The sequence below is a fragment of the Staurois parvus genome, unplaced genomic scaffold, assembly GCF_062004578.1.
Source record: "Staurois parvus isolate SC_StPar_1 unplaced genomic scaffold, SC_StPar_1.0 ptg000708l, whole genome shotgun sequence".
Lineage (NCBI taxonomy): Eukaryota > Metazoa > Chordata > Amphibia > Anura > Ranidae > Staurois > Staurois parvus.
In genome coordinates, this window is record NW_028318504.1 from 6,011,595 (window position 1) to 6,025,756 (window position 14,162).

Genomic DNA, 14,162 nt, shown 5'->3' on the forward strand with positions numbered 1-14,162 from the left:
ACAAAGGATTTCCTAGCAGCACTTACCAGCCAGCCTGCAAAACAACCAATTTGGCCCTGTCGAACAGTTTGCATTAAAAAAAAAAGGGTTTTGTTTGCACACATTTGCAAATACATGCGTAAGCCACAGTCCCACATCGATAGTCCTCTATATACTGTGGACCTAACTTTAAAATTTCCAGAACCTCCGTAGTAGGATCACATACATGGACGTTATTCACATGGCTTTGTTGATAAGCAAAGGGCTAGGGTTGGCATTAGTATTAGGGGTAGCTTTGTGGTTATCTTTAGAATTACAGTTAGCGCTAGGTTTGACGTTAGCACTAGGATTGAGGGTAGCATTATGGTTATTTTTAGGATTAGAGTTAATTTTAGGATGATGAGTAGCATTATGGGTTTTTTTAGGATTATGGTTAATGTTGAGTTGGTGTTAGCATCATGATTATCTTTGGAATTAAGGTTAGCACATCAGTTAGGGCTAGCATTGGAATTAGTATTAGCCTTATAGTTAGCATTAGGGTTCTTTTGTTCCCTAACACCTAATTCCAAGTTCTCAGATAACGAGCAGCTGTTTTTTGGGGAAAGATCAAGTCCAGGATAGTTTAAAGGAGCTGTTCTAACCCTAGGGAGCCATGTAAAGTCTTCCCTGGTTCCTCTTTTCCTACCATCAATATGCTAATTAAATTCTTAAATATAACCATTCTGTTTTCATTACATACCTTATTTTATACCCAGTGATATCATCCCATACAGACAGATCCTGGCTGGTGGGAGGGGCCATCAGGAAGCTGTATACTCTTCCTAGAAAAGAGATGCTGTGGTAACACCCACATCCAATACTAAGCCTCCATGAATGAAAGAAGAAAGAAGAAATCCAATCAATGAAAGAAGTAGTCTTGGGATAGTAAAGCTGGGTATGTACAGATCAGAAAAGTTGCTGCAGAGCTTAATCTCTGTTCCGTGAAGACTGAGATTGAGCTCTGCAGTCACTTTTGCAGCAGTCGTTTTCTTATTTGGGTCACAATCCTGCACATTTTGTCTCTCTTAGTCAGTTGTCCATGTCGACCGCGCTTTTGCTTATCAGACAAAGTTTTCCTAGAAACTATATGCCGTCATAACCTTTAAAACTGTACCTCGTCACACGGCAAAAAAATTGGCGACTTCAGTCACGGAAGCATCAGTTAAGTGGGCACCAAAAAAATTGCCCTCAGTAAGCTCTAAAACGACTCCATATTACTTGCAGAACATGCAGTGAATAACAAGAGTGAGGCTTCCCACCTGTTAGCCAGATGTCTCATCACACAGCAGAAGCAAAACGAAGGCTACATCACTTCAAATTTCAACTGGAAACGTCATCACTTTCACACCTGCAAATCATATAGTGTTTCCATTTTATATCGGCCTAGAACAGTCTTTTTCAACCAGAGTACCTTCAGGTTTCTTCAGGGGTGCCTTGGAGAAATGACTAAAAACTGCCCAAAAATTAAATACAGGCCAGCAGGTGGATCAAATCCCAAATTTTAGTTACACAAAGTCATGGGTTTTTAATGTACACCATTACAACCAATGATGTCATCAATTGATAAGGAGGACATTGGGCATCTGCACAACATCCTTGTTTGCCCCTACCTATCAGCACTGGGGTCATTTTAGCTGTGTGAGGGATAGAAAAATTGTAATGCCAGTCAGTTACTAGTATACACAGGTGTATTTGCTTTGGAAGAAAAATCACTTCTAATGTTGGGTGTCCTACGTGTGTGGATGTTGCTGCATTATGCAATTCCCTTCTCACTGGCCTACCCAAACGAATGCTATCCCCACTCCAGTCGATCCTAAACTCAGCGGCTAGACTCATCCACCTCCCCAACCGCTCCACATCTGCCTCCCCCCTCTGCCAATCCCTTCATTGGCTCCCGATTGCCCAATGCATCAAATTGAAACTGCTAACTCTGACCTACAAAGCCATTCACAACGCCACCCCAAACTACATAACTGACCTGATACCCAAATACTACCCTACCCTTTGCTCCTCACAGGACCCCCTACTCTCTAGCTCCCTGGTCTCCTCCTCCCACGCCCGATTGCAGGACTTCTCTAGGAATCCCCCCATCCTCTGGAGCTCCCTACCCCAATCCATCAGACTGTCACCTACCCTCCTCACCTTCAGGTGCATCCTGAAAACCCTCCTCTTCAGGGAAGCCTAGCCCAACCTCACCTAACACCTGACCTCACCTAACAACTAACCTCCTCCACTCCTCCCACCACTCCATCCCCCACAGCCATTTCCTCCTGTACCACCTTCCCCTCCCTCCTAGATTGTAAGCTCGAAAGAGCAGGGCTCTCGAACCCCTCGTGTATTTTATTGTTACTGTCTTGTCTCATGTTCTGCCCCCCTGCTACTGTACAGAGCTGAGCATACTCTTTGGCGCTATATAAATACTGTATATTAATAATAATAATTATGTAAAACTAATATTTTTGGATTTTAACATGGGGTGCCTTGAGATTGCGCATGATTTTAAAAAGCGCCTTGACTGAAAAAAGGTGGTGAAACACAGGCCAGGAGTTTGGGTTTCTTTTTAAAAAGTTTCCAGAACATGATGTTGGGCTTTATATTCCTCATAGCCAGGGGCGGACTGACCATTTGGAAACTCGGGCACTGCCCGAGGGCCCAGGGTCAGTAGGGGGCCCCATGAGATGCCCCTGGTACCTTTTTCATAGGCTTTTTTGAGTTTGGGCAAGGACACAGGGGCCCCATGATCCCCTATTGCTCGGGGGCCCCATGAGTTGTCAGTCCGCCCCTGCTCATAGCCATAATGGTCTGGTGAGAATATAACACTAGAACTCCAGTACTGCAAGGCAAGTCATGGCTAAGCCACTATCCTGTCCACTGAAAAAAAAAATAATTTCATAAACTACAGCCTGAATGACAAGACATCTGAGGCCTTGAGGTTTACTTTTTTCCACTCAGGTCCTGCAGGTACAAAAACACATTTTGATTTTATCCGGAGTGCCGTTCTGGCATGTATCTTTATCAAAAGTCTAACTGGTACATTTGATTCTTCCTCGCTGCGGCTATTACTGTCTATCATCTCGGCGAGTCAGATATGTTCCGTTTAACTAACACAGAAATAAATAAAACATTTGTACATCTCTTCAGAGGTTGGCATTTTATTCGGCTCAGTATTGTCGCCGTTCGGTGACTCAGGTGCGCGAGAGAAAGGACAACAGCTGCTAACTGTTCCTTACACAGTGATACTGGACTCAACGTGCCGCTCGTTTCTGCTGTTTATCGTCACAAAGAAATAATTAACAAAAGCTGTGATCATCAAAGAATGAAAAATATGTTCATCAACATGGTGACAATAACTAAAAGAAATATGTCTTAACTTATTGTGTCGCTTTCTTTTTTTTTTTTTCTTCTATTTTTGGATGTAGGGTTTGGACACACAAGCATCAAACGGAAAATCTTGGCTATTGTTGATGCTTCAGTCCTCAGATAATGGTGTAGAGGTCACCTGCTTAATACAGATCACCTCATTTAATTATGGACTGCCAATTTGTATTGCTGTGTGTCCACACTGGGTAGATTTAGCCTCCTTATTGTCACCATAAAAGTTAGGCTTCTTTTACATGGGTGACCGGGGAGAGAACAAGAGTCAATGACAAGAGTCATTGTTTGAACGTACTCCAGGCCACCCACCTAAAGGCTAAACAACAGCTGTAGGAGGCTGTTAACATGCCAAGGCTGTGATGATTTGCACCACAGCTGAAATAAAATGACAGGCAACATGCCGAGTTGACTAGCGGCACTGCCTTATAAACTTGGCCATTCAAATCAATGGAGCCATACCACAACCATGAGTCAAATGGTTCCACCACAGATCGCTTTTCAGAGCATTGGCCTTTGTGAATCTAGCTAAAATGATGGAAAATCTTAAATTTTACAGATGTCACCAGTACAAGAGGTAAGGCTAAAACTGGCCCCAGGTGTACTTTTTTTTTGTTCAGCCAGCAGGCTGAACAAAAGAAAATGAATAGATTCCTCCGATCCTACAAACAAGGTGGATGGAGGCATCCTCCCCATTGATACATTGTATCGTGGCAGTGGGGATCCTCTGCTGTCAGATTTAATCACTTCAATACCGGGCACTTATACCCCCTTTCTGCCCAGGCCAATTTTCAGCTTTCAGCGTTGTCGCACTTTGCGCGGTCAATTTTGCGTGCACAATTGCGCGGTCATGCAACACTGTGCCCATATAAAATTTTTATCATTTTTTTTCACATAAATAGAGTTTTCTTTTGGTGGTATTTAATCACCACTGATTTTTTTATTTTTTGCTAAATAAAATAAAAAACACCTGAAACGTTTGAAAAAAAACGCACTTTTCTTCCTTTCTGTTATAACATTTTGCAAATAAATAATGTTTCTTCATAAATTTAGGTCAAAATGTATTCTGCTACATTTCTTTGGTGAAAATAATAATAATAATTGAATTTGTTTTTTTTCAAATGATTTTTTTTTTTATGTTTATTAAATTGTTTCCTTTTTTTAATATTTTATTTTTCAGCACACTTTGACCAATGCAATACAATGTTACCATAGTAACACTGAGCTACTCTAGGCAAGTGATCAGGATTTCTGTTTTTTTATGGTTGCTAATACCAATGTACTGTATACCATAATGTATTTAATTGATATTTGCAATCATTGTTACTGAATGAAACTGATTCATTCAGTCTTTAGTTGTGATTAGCTGTGATTGGGCAAAGCTGATCACATGATACAGATGGGCTGTGATTGGTCCTGTCTGTATCATGTGACTGCCTTGACCAAACACAGCTAACAACATAATTGTATACAATGGATGGCATGACAGGAAGCCATCCATTGTATACAATTGACATGTGATCTGCTGTGATTGGTCACAGCGGTCACATGACACTGGCAACGGGCCAGTGTAGTGATATGTACAGGACACAGCCGGTGACAGACCGTGCCGAAGCTCGGCCCCACGGCTGCGTGACCGGCTTGTTTTGACAGCACGCCGCATGACGCCCAGTCACAACGGCGAGTGTCCCGCCCGGCCGTCAATCTGCTATATGTCGGGCGGGAAAGTGTTAATTGATCAGCGGCTGCAACCAAATGGCTGCAGTAGCTGATCGAGAAAACCTTTTTAACATTTTATCTATTTTATCTATTTATGGCTAGTTTTAATCCTCCAATGGGAACAGCTGTTCCAATGACAACTATCTAATGACAACAGCTGTTCCAATGACAACTACGGGAACTCTTCTAACTCTGTAGAGATTTTCTATCACATCCTATTACGTCTGCAGGCTAAGATGAAAGGAAAATCTCCAAAATTGGGAACAGACCCCAGAAAATAATGTGATTTAATTAGTTCTTCTGTAATCAGTGAAACAGAGGTTGATTAATGAGGCCTACTCAGCGTCTCACATGCTGCTGCTCTGATTACTTCTCCCTGTGATCTCCCCACTGAGGATTCTAGAATAATAGTGGGAGGAAGAACAGAGTGGGCAGCCTGAATATTTATGGAATTCAAGCCAATCCCCGGGGAGGTGTGCCCAGTAGGTGGTGGGGGAGCCCTTATATAGTTGGAGGCCTGAGGCAAAGGGAGAGAGTTTCAGGGTTCAGTCCTGCTGGAGGAAACCCCTGTACAGGGGCTTTGCCTCTGGGGCAGGAGATCTAGAGGTGCCATTAGGAAGCCATCAAGGTCCCAGCTAAGTCCTAGCTAGGGGGCCTATTTGCAAGCTTAGTCCTATTGTAAGCTTGGTTGTGGAGATGCTCACTGGAGACAGCCAAGAGGAAGTTTGGGGAAAGTATCTTGCTGACCTAAAGTAGTGTCAGCCTGTATCTCCCTCACTGAGAAGAGCCTGGTGGATATCGGGCAATCATGATCCAGAGGCTGTGTGAAAAAGATAATCCAAGTGTTGAGAACTCAGTGACTGCGTGTAGCTTTTTGTCTTTGGAAGAAGTCATAGTCGCTGTCAGCACAGAGATTCTGTGGGACACTTTTCCACAGTTCAGCAAGATATGGAGTCCTCAAAGTATTTAATTCACAAGTTTCTGGGATATCCCATGCTCCCTTCACCCCATCCAAGTTCAACATTCCAATAAAACCCTAAAAGGAAACCCTTAGACTATTCCTCTGAGCCAGTGGTAGAGTGAATAAAATGCAGTGTGCCTAGCTATGTGTGCTGTAACTGGGGAAATAGAACTTAAATAGAAGTTAATTGCAGTTTTCAAATCAGTTACTGAAGAACTCCTTTAGCAGACATTTTTCTGCTTTAGCTGAGAATATAATTGTCTGACTAGTGGTTACATAGTTAGCATTTCAAAGTGTATCTACACCCCAAAACTAAAATTTTACTTATTGCAGTTTTCCAGTTCTTAGATGTGGTGGATGCATTTTTTTTCTGTTTTTGTTCTTTCAGGATTTTTTTCCTTTATGTTCCCCTGGTGATCCTTCCAGTAACACACTTTTAGTCCTAGGGTAACAACCAACACTCAATAACTGTACTGTATCTATGGTGAAACAGCTTTGTCACCCTAGGACAGGACTACTGAAGACCCCCCCCCCCTCCTCTCCTCCATATCAACAGAAATTTTTTACATTGATCAAACGGATATAAAAAAACACTTTGTATGGTATATGTAAATGACTAAAAGGGAGAAAATAAAAGAAGTTCATTGTTAGGATTACATACACTTTAATATAATTCCTAGCAACTCTTTGATGTTCAATCAGTGTATAGGAATTCATAATGCACAGAAGTTTCTTAGAAAACCATGTCCATTACCATGTTGAAGATACTTTGTTCATTCTCCGTATTGCTTCTCAATACATATTAAAAATGCCCAGCTTCTCATTAAAAGACGATATGAATTTAAAATAAGATGCTGAAAAATAGGAATTTTATGGCATACTCCATCACAGAAACATTTTCATAGACCTCTTTATTACTTTATTTTGAGAGTTTGGTGATTTTTTTCTTTTTCCCACCATTTGCACGTTTTTGTATTCTGTGCTGCCTCTTTTTTTTTCATTGTAAACCTACAAATCTGACATTAAAGGGGACCTATATTAAAATCTAAAGTTTGGCTGTCTAAGAGGGATTCGTCACTGCAGATTAATGGGATAATGCAATCATGAAAAATACAGTATACCTTTACAATATTCCTATTTTTCAAAGTCTTATTCAGTATTATCAAGAATTGAGCTAGCCCTGGGAAATGAGGCTTTCCTTCCTTGATCAGGCCACTCCCCCCTAGTGCTTCAGTTAAAATTTTGTACCAGGGCTCTGACAACAACTTATCACGGACCGTGAATGAGTAGGTGCCCAACTCCAGTACTTTTCTAGAGAATGGGAAACTTTTTAAGTACATTTTTTACAGAGTAATACATAGTTTTGTTCAGAACTTTACTTTAGTAAAATGGCTCTGCTTCAGTTTTTAGACTCATGCTCCCAACCCTCTTCAAATGAGATAGTGTCTTGTTGGATTCCCCTATTGCTTTGGAGGAATTATCTGAAGCCTTTGCCAAGGCCTCTAACAATAAAGAGCCAGGTGCAGGTAGACTTTATAAATGGTATGGCTTTGTACTTCTCCCAGAGCTGCTTAATATTATAAAGGAGCCCTTTGACTTTGAGCAACTCCCTTACTTTAGGCATGTGGCGGTAATCAGTGTCCTTTTCAAACCGGGTAAAGATCCCCTATCTCCTGACTCCTATTACCCAATCTTCCTGTGCCAAAATGCTGGCTAGCAGACTTGCCAAATATACCCACAAACAGGGACGGACTGACAACTCATGGGGCCCCCGGGCAATAGGGGTTCATGGGGCCCCTGTGTCCTTGCCAAAACCCAAAAAAACCTATGAAAAAGGTACCAGGGGCATCTCATGGGGCCCCCTACTGACCCAGGGCCCATGGGCAGTGCCCAACTTTCCAAATGGTCAGTCCGCCCCTGCCCACAAACTTGTTCATCCAGACCATTCAGGTTTCATACCAGCATGCTCTACTAATTTGAATATTTACCAGCTCTATCCAAACTTACTGCTACCCCTTGTGATTATTGGTAATTGAACTGTACCTTTGACTTTTGACAAAGGCCTTTGACAGAATTGAGTGGGACTATTTTTGGCATGTGCTGGACAAATTTGGGTTTGGGAATCATTTCATGAAATGGATTTTTATCCTATATGCTGACCCTAGTGCTTGAATCAAAGTTTTATAATATATTGTCAACACCCTTTTTATTATATTATTTGCCATGTCCTTGGCAGAAGCCATCAGATTAAACAACGTAGTGATGTTTTTATTTTCAGATCCTTGGGAGAGGACAAAATAGTTGTATATGCATATTAAGCATTGTTGTTCCTTGGTGACAAAACAAATTCTTTACACAATGCAATGTCCCTCATTTCTGTTTTTGAAGAAATCTCAGGTTTTTACATTAATTGAGATAAATCAGTCCTTTTTGGCAACTGACTCTATTATGCACCCAGATGCCAGCCAGATAAAATTTGTGGATGCCTTTAAATGCAGAAGTCTATGATGCAAAATTTAAATCTAATTGTCAGACCTGCTGTAAATGTCCTCTGTTTGTAGTGGATAGAGTCAATCTGGTCAAGATGTTCTGGATGCCACAGTTATTATATTTTCTACATATTACACTAACATGGACACCATAAAGAATTTTTGGAGTATGGAATTAAAACTAAGATAAAGTTCACTACTCTTCAGTTGCCCAAATCAGAAGGAGGGTTAGCAGCTACTAAAATAAAAAGTTACTTCTTTGTCTCTAAACTGAAATAAATGTCAAATTGGAGGGCTCTGAATGTGTAGGACTCCATCCAAAGAGTAATATCATCTGTAAACCTACTGAGCTTACTCAGCTTTCTACTGGAGTCAGATCACTTTCAGAACAGCACTGTCTCCATAGCCCTGACACTGCTCCACAAAGTCCGGGAGACTATGAATTTGAATACTAAGTTCACATTTTTTTCTCAGTACATGCCTATATGGCATAATATATCTCTACCAGACCTTGTAGGCTTTGAAAGATGGCAAGCAGCAGTATTGACAACTCTGTTCCAATTGTTTCAGGGAACTGATATCACATCTTTTCAAACCCTACAAGAGGAATTTTCCCTGCAAAGACAATACCCTTTCTCTATATTTACAGTTTTGGCATGCATTACAAACCCAAATGCGCAATACTTCTCTTTTCTATATTCACTCCCCATCAATTAGAATGAAAGTACAAGTGGGGGAAACCAAAAAAAATCTAATTGGCAAGTTATATGAAGCTTTACTCACAGTTTGTCAACCTAGTTTGGCCATCACCAATGAGGCAAGATGGAGAAGGGACTTGAACACTAGTTCATTGGAGGAATGGACGGACGCTTTGAAGGCCATTCATAGTTACATAGTTAGTCTGGCTGAAAAAAGACAAAAGTCCATCCAGTTCAACCACAGAAAAAAAAAGTTATAATCCTATACCCACAGTTGATCCAGAGGAAGGCAAAAAAAAACAAAAAACAGCAAAGCATGATCCAATTTGCTCCTGCTGGGAAAAAAATTCCTTCCAAATATTCCCTGGATCAACTTTACCTATAAATGTTTGTAACCTCCTTATCTCAGTCTCAAAAGTGTACTCATTTGTTTATTGTTTATAGAGTTTACCATGCTCCAATGAAATGATATAAGTGGGGATGTAAACCCTCTTCTTGTATAAGATTTGACAGAGACACACAGCAGAGGTCTGTGTATTGGCTAATCTATGCATTGCTTACATGACTGTGTTGGGCCTGCAATTGGCCCCTTAAGTAGCATGCACTACATAAGAAGTCATACGCTCTGTTATCTAGAAGTAACATGTATTTCCAAATCAATTAGTTGAAGAGGGAATGTATTGTAAACAGAATCTACAGTTTGTGGAGTCAATAGTTGCTTTGCTGCTATAAACGTGCCTTTTTCCCTTTACCTCCAACTCTCATTAGGTGCACACTCAGGAGTGCATCTCCACTTTCTCTGCTTATTAAATTAAAGCCGGGTTTACATCTGTGATGGTATCAGTATAAACAGTACCTGCCATGTTGCCCTGAATAGACAAAATTTGATGTTTACTGTAAAGTAGCCCCTACATTAATAACCAAAAAATTCATGCTCAATGCAAATACACTTTAGACTCCATTTAGATGCCGCCCCCCTCTGCCAATCCCTTCACTGGCTTCCGATTGCGCAACGGATCAAATTCAAAATCTTAACACTGACGTACAAAGCTGTCCACCATACTGCCCCGTACTACATCACTGACCTAATATCCAAGTACCACCCAACACGCACACTCTGCTCCTCACAAGACCTCCTTCTCTCTAGTTCCCTGGTCTCCTCCTCCCATGCCCGCCTCCAGGACTTCTCCAGGGTGTCACCCATCCTCTGGAACTCCCTGTCCCAACCCATCAGATTATCACCTACTCTCCTCTCCTTTAGGTGCACCCTGAAAACCTACCTCTTCAGGGAAGCCTACCCCACCCCCTGCTAACTTGCCGACCTCCTCCACTCTTCCTACCACTCTATCCCCCACAGCTATCTCCTCCTGTGCCACCATCCCCTCCCTCCTAGATTGTAAGCTCGAAAGAGCAGGGCCCTCAATCCCCTCATGTTTTGCATTGTATTGTATTGTTATTGTTCTGTCCCCCATTGTAATGTACAGCGCTGAGCAAACTATTGGCGCTTTATAAATACTGTATAATAATAATAATAATAATAATAATTTAAACTCAGCAATGCATGAAATATACTAAAAAAGAAAAAGAGGGGATGTCAAAATGTTGGCTCTGTGGTTTACAGGCTACAGATAAAACCCAGTGTGAGAGAGCCTGCTTTTGGCCTATTAAAAAAAAATAAAAAGGTCAAGAGTTCCAACATACAATATTTTCATTTTAAAGATATTAAAAGGTGACAAGGGGGATGTCCACTGCAGCAAAGGCACAACATACTCAAAAAGCAACTCTGCTTGAGAATCCTATTTCCTGTATACCGTATTTATCAATGACAACTTAATGAATGGTGGAGTTACACATTAAACAAAACAAAAAAGTTGCCTAGGTTATAACCGCAACACAAATTTCCCACCTCTGGCTCATTCCTAGGCTCATTTCCTAAATTGCAAGAAGGCAGAAATCAACACAAAGCACCTTGACGCTCTGCTGTGCTTCCCTGCTTCTTCTAAATCCAGAATTTAATGTCTTTTTAATTACAAGCCATACAGTTTGGGAGCTAGTTATCTTTCCCACTCACTGTTCATCATTAATATGCATGGAGACCTCTGCCATAAGCCAACCTATTTGACGGGAAGCCAGTTAGAAGCAAAGCTGAGAGTAAGTCTAACTGATGAGAGAAGAAGTGACAGCAGTATTTTCCTAAATAGAGACGCTGGTGTCTGACCCATGGCAGCTTCTCTTAGCGTCCTTTCCTCCCTCTGGCTGGAATTTTCTGCTTTTCAGTTAAAAGGTTCCACATGGGAAATGAGGAGAGCTTGGATTATTACATCTGCAGCACAAAAACCAAAGCTGGGAATGATTTCTCTGACAGTGATGTATGTGTCATACAATACTATATTTTCCTATTCATTTAAGAATTATTTTGCTGCAAAGTATCTTGTTGGAACAGCAGTTTATAGGGCATGTGATACACCCGCTATACATTTTAACTTGTACTAAGGGTGTGCTAGGAGTGATTTGGGTTGATGGAGGAAACAAAAAAAATAAATTTTTTGGGGCTTTTCACAGAAAATGATGACATCTCCATACCTAAGCCTACAAGGGTGAAATGCATCAAAGGGGTGGCCTGTAGGGGTGATTCTCAGTTTGCTGGTGCTTGCTCAATAAAGACCTACTATGAGTGACTACATTGGTTTTCTACCATCTGTGTGCTTTTATACGGAATATGGACTGCCAACGGACTCCCTTTGGCTAGCATCCAATGTGCGTACAGTGGAGACCAAGGACGATTTGTGGGGTTTGGAGTAGTGCCTGATCTATGCATATCTGCACAAAACTATGCTAAAGTCTCCAAAAAGCATACATATAGCCCACAATTTTTAAAATGTAATTTTAGATAAATTAGGTACAGTTAGAACCCGCCAGGTTATTTATTTATTTTTTGCAGTCTGTATACCATTTTGGGGATTTCTCTTTAGTTCTTGCGCATGATATGCAACAGAAAGTTAAAATAAATTTCCCAAAGCAATGGTTACCCCTTATCAGTTGTCTCTGGAACTGGTGTCTCCATTAGAAGATCTCTCATTTGTGATTAGAAGGTCTCATGTCGATCTACTGACTGCTTAAAGATTTACTGCTCCTCAGGACTCTGGGCTAAGGCAACATGGCAGCCTCCAGCAAGAAGAAACAGGAGCAATGCTGGAGGCATTTTACAGCACACACTAATGTTGGTAACATAATTATTAATGTGGAATGTATATTCCTTGCTAAAGAAAATTATTTTTTAGCAAGTTGTTATGGGTAAAGCTCCACTTTAAACATTCTATAGTCCAAAAGCAAGTAAAAACACGAAAAACAAGCAAATAGAAGTTCAATGTTGGAGTTTTACCACAACTTTTTTGGAGGTGTGGTGGTGGTGGGGGTGGGGTTAGTGGATTACATGATTGGATGATTAAGGTGAATACAGATTCACTTCTTTAGGTTAACCTATATTTCACCAAGGGGTGAAGTCAAACCACAGGGGTTGATTTAATAAAGGCGTAGAAAGAAACTTGACAAAAGTAACCTCAGAATAAATAGGTTTCAGGTAGTTGATTCCATTAACAGTTTTCCACTGCCCCCTGAGTGACTCACTTGTCATCACAGACTATACCATTCTTATGTAGCCTTCCCTTCTCTGTCATGAGAGTGTGTCACAAAAAAAATTAGGAAAAAAATTATTTCAGTACAAATAGGCTGGATTGCTTGATGATGAAAATTTAGGCACCTTTTCAAAGTCACACCAATCTGAATGGGTGTCATTAAAAACAGTAGGCTTTTTTTTGTTATATATGTATTGTATATTTATTGTAGTTATTGTCTTTGATAACTTTATATTTTTCCCTTTCTGTTTTTCCTTTAGGCTTCATTCAGACTTGTGCAATTTGTTGTGCAATTTCGGACACATAGGGGTTTATTTACTAAAGCTGGAGAGTGCAAAATCAGAATCAAAATCTGCATAGAAACCAATCAGCTTCCAGGTTTCATTGCCAAAGCTTCATTGAAGAAGCTGAGGTTAGAAGCTGATTGGTTTCTATGCAGAAGGGAGTCTGATTTTGGACTCTCCAGCTTTAGTAAATAAACCCCATAAAGTCACAGGACAAGTCGCAGCCCATTGTTGACACCTGTTCAGATGGGTGCGACTTCGAAAAGGTGACTGTACTACTTTGTTGTGACTTTTGATGTGACTTGGGGAGAATGTAAAGTCAGATCTATGTTGCACTCAAACTTGCATCAAAGTCACACAAGTGTGAATAGAGCCTTAATCATTGTTTATTGTTTTTATTTTTTTTATTTTTCCATAATTGTTATTGAAACTAAAATCTTTTCGAGTGCGGAAAGTAGGTGATACGCTTGGAGAGCAACAAAGGAATTGATTTTCACACCATTAGTATGTACTACAGAAATATTCTCAGTACAAACCAATAGCACTGCCCCACTGGGCACCTCTACAGAGTAAGTAGAATTTCATACAGCCTTGAAATCCAAAAGGGAATACATATATCATTATTATCATCATATATTATTATTATCTTCCCTTTCTGCTTTTAGAATCAATATGAGATTAAACATGAGAGGCCTTTGCAAAGTTATGTTTTGGTAAAGTGGCACTTCAATGTGTAAGTGCTTCTGTGTCCTCCATAAACAAGCCTACTACAAAAGGTTGAAAATGTGGAAGAGCATTATATTCTATTGTACTTCATTTTCTGTGCACACTAGAAAACATATTTCTATAGTGCCTGCGCTAGAAAATTGCTCCAGTACAGAGACAAATGCAGGTGGAACACATTCAAAGATCAAGTTAAGGGCTTGTGTAGGCAGTTACATGCAGTTCCTTTTTAGGTGCATTCAGGCTGCATTTAAGTTCAGTTT

The 14,162-nt window shown here is 40.5% G+C and overlaps 1 protein-coding gene across 2 annotated transcripts in view; it reads left to right on the plus strand.

Moving 5' to 3' along the window:
- Positions 1-14,162, plus strand: part of LOC149445821 (catenin alpha-2) — an 845,912-nt gene that overhangs the window by 705,840 nt on the left and 125,910 nt on the right. The gene's annotated exons all lie outside the window — the stretch shown is intronic.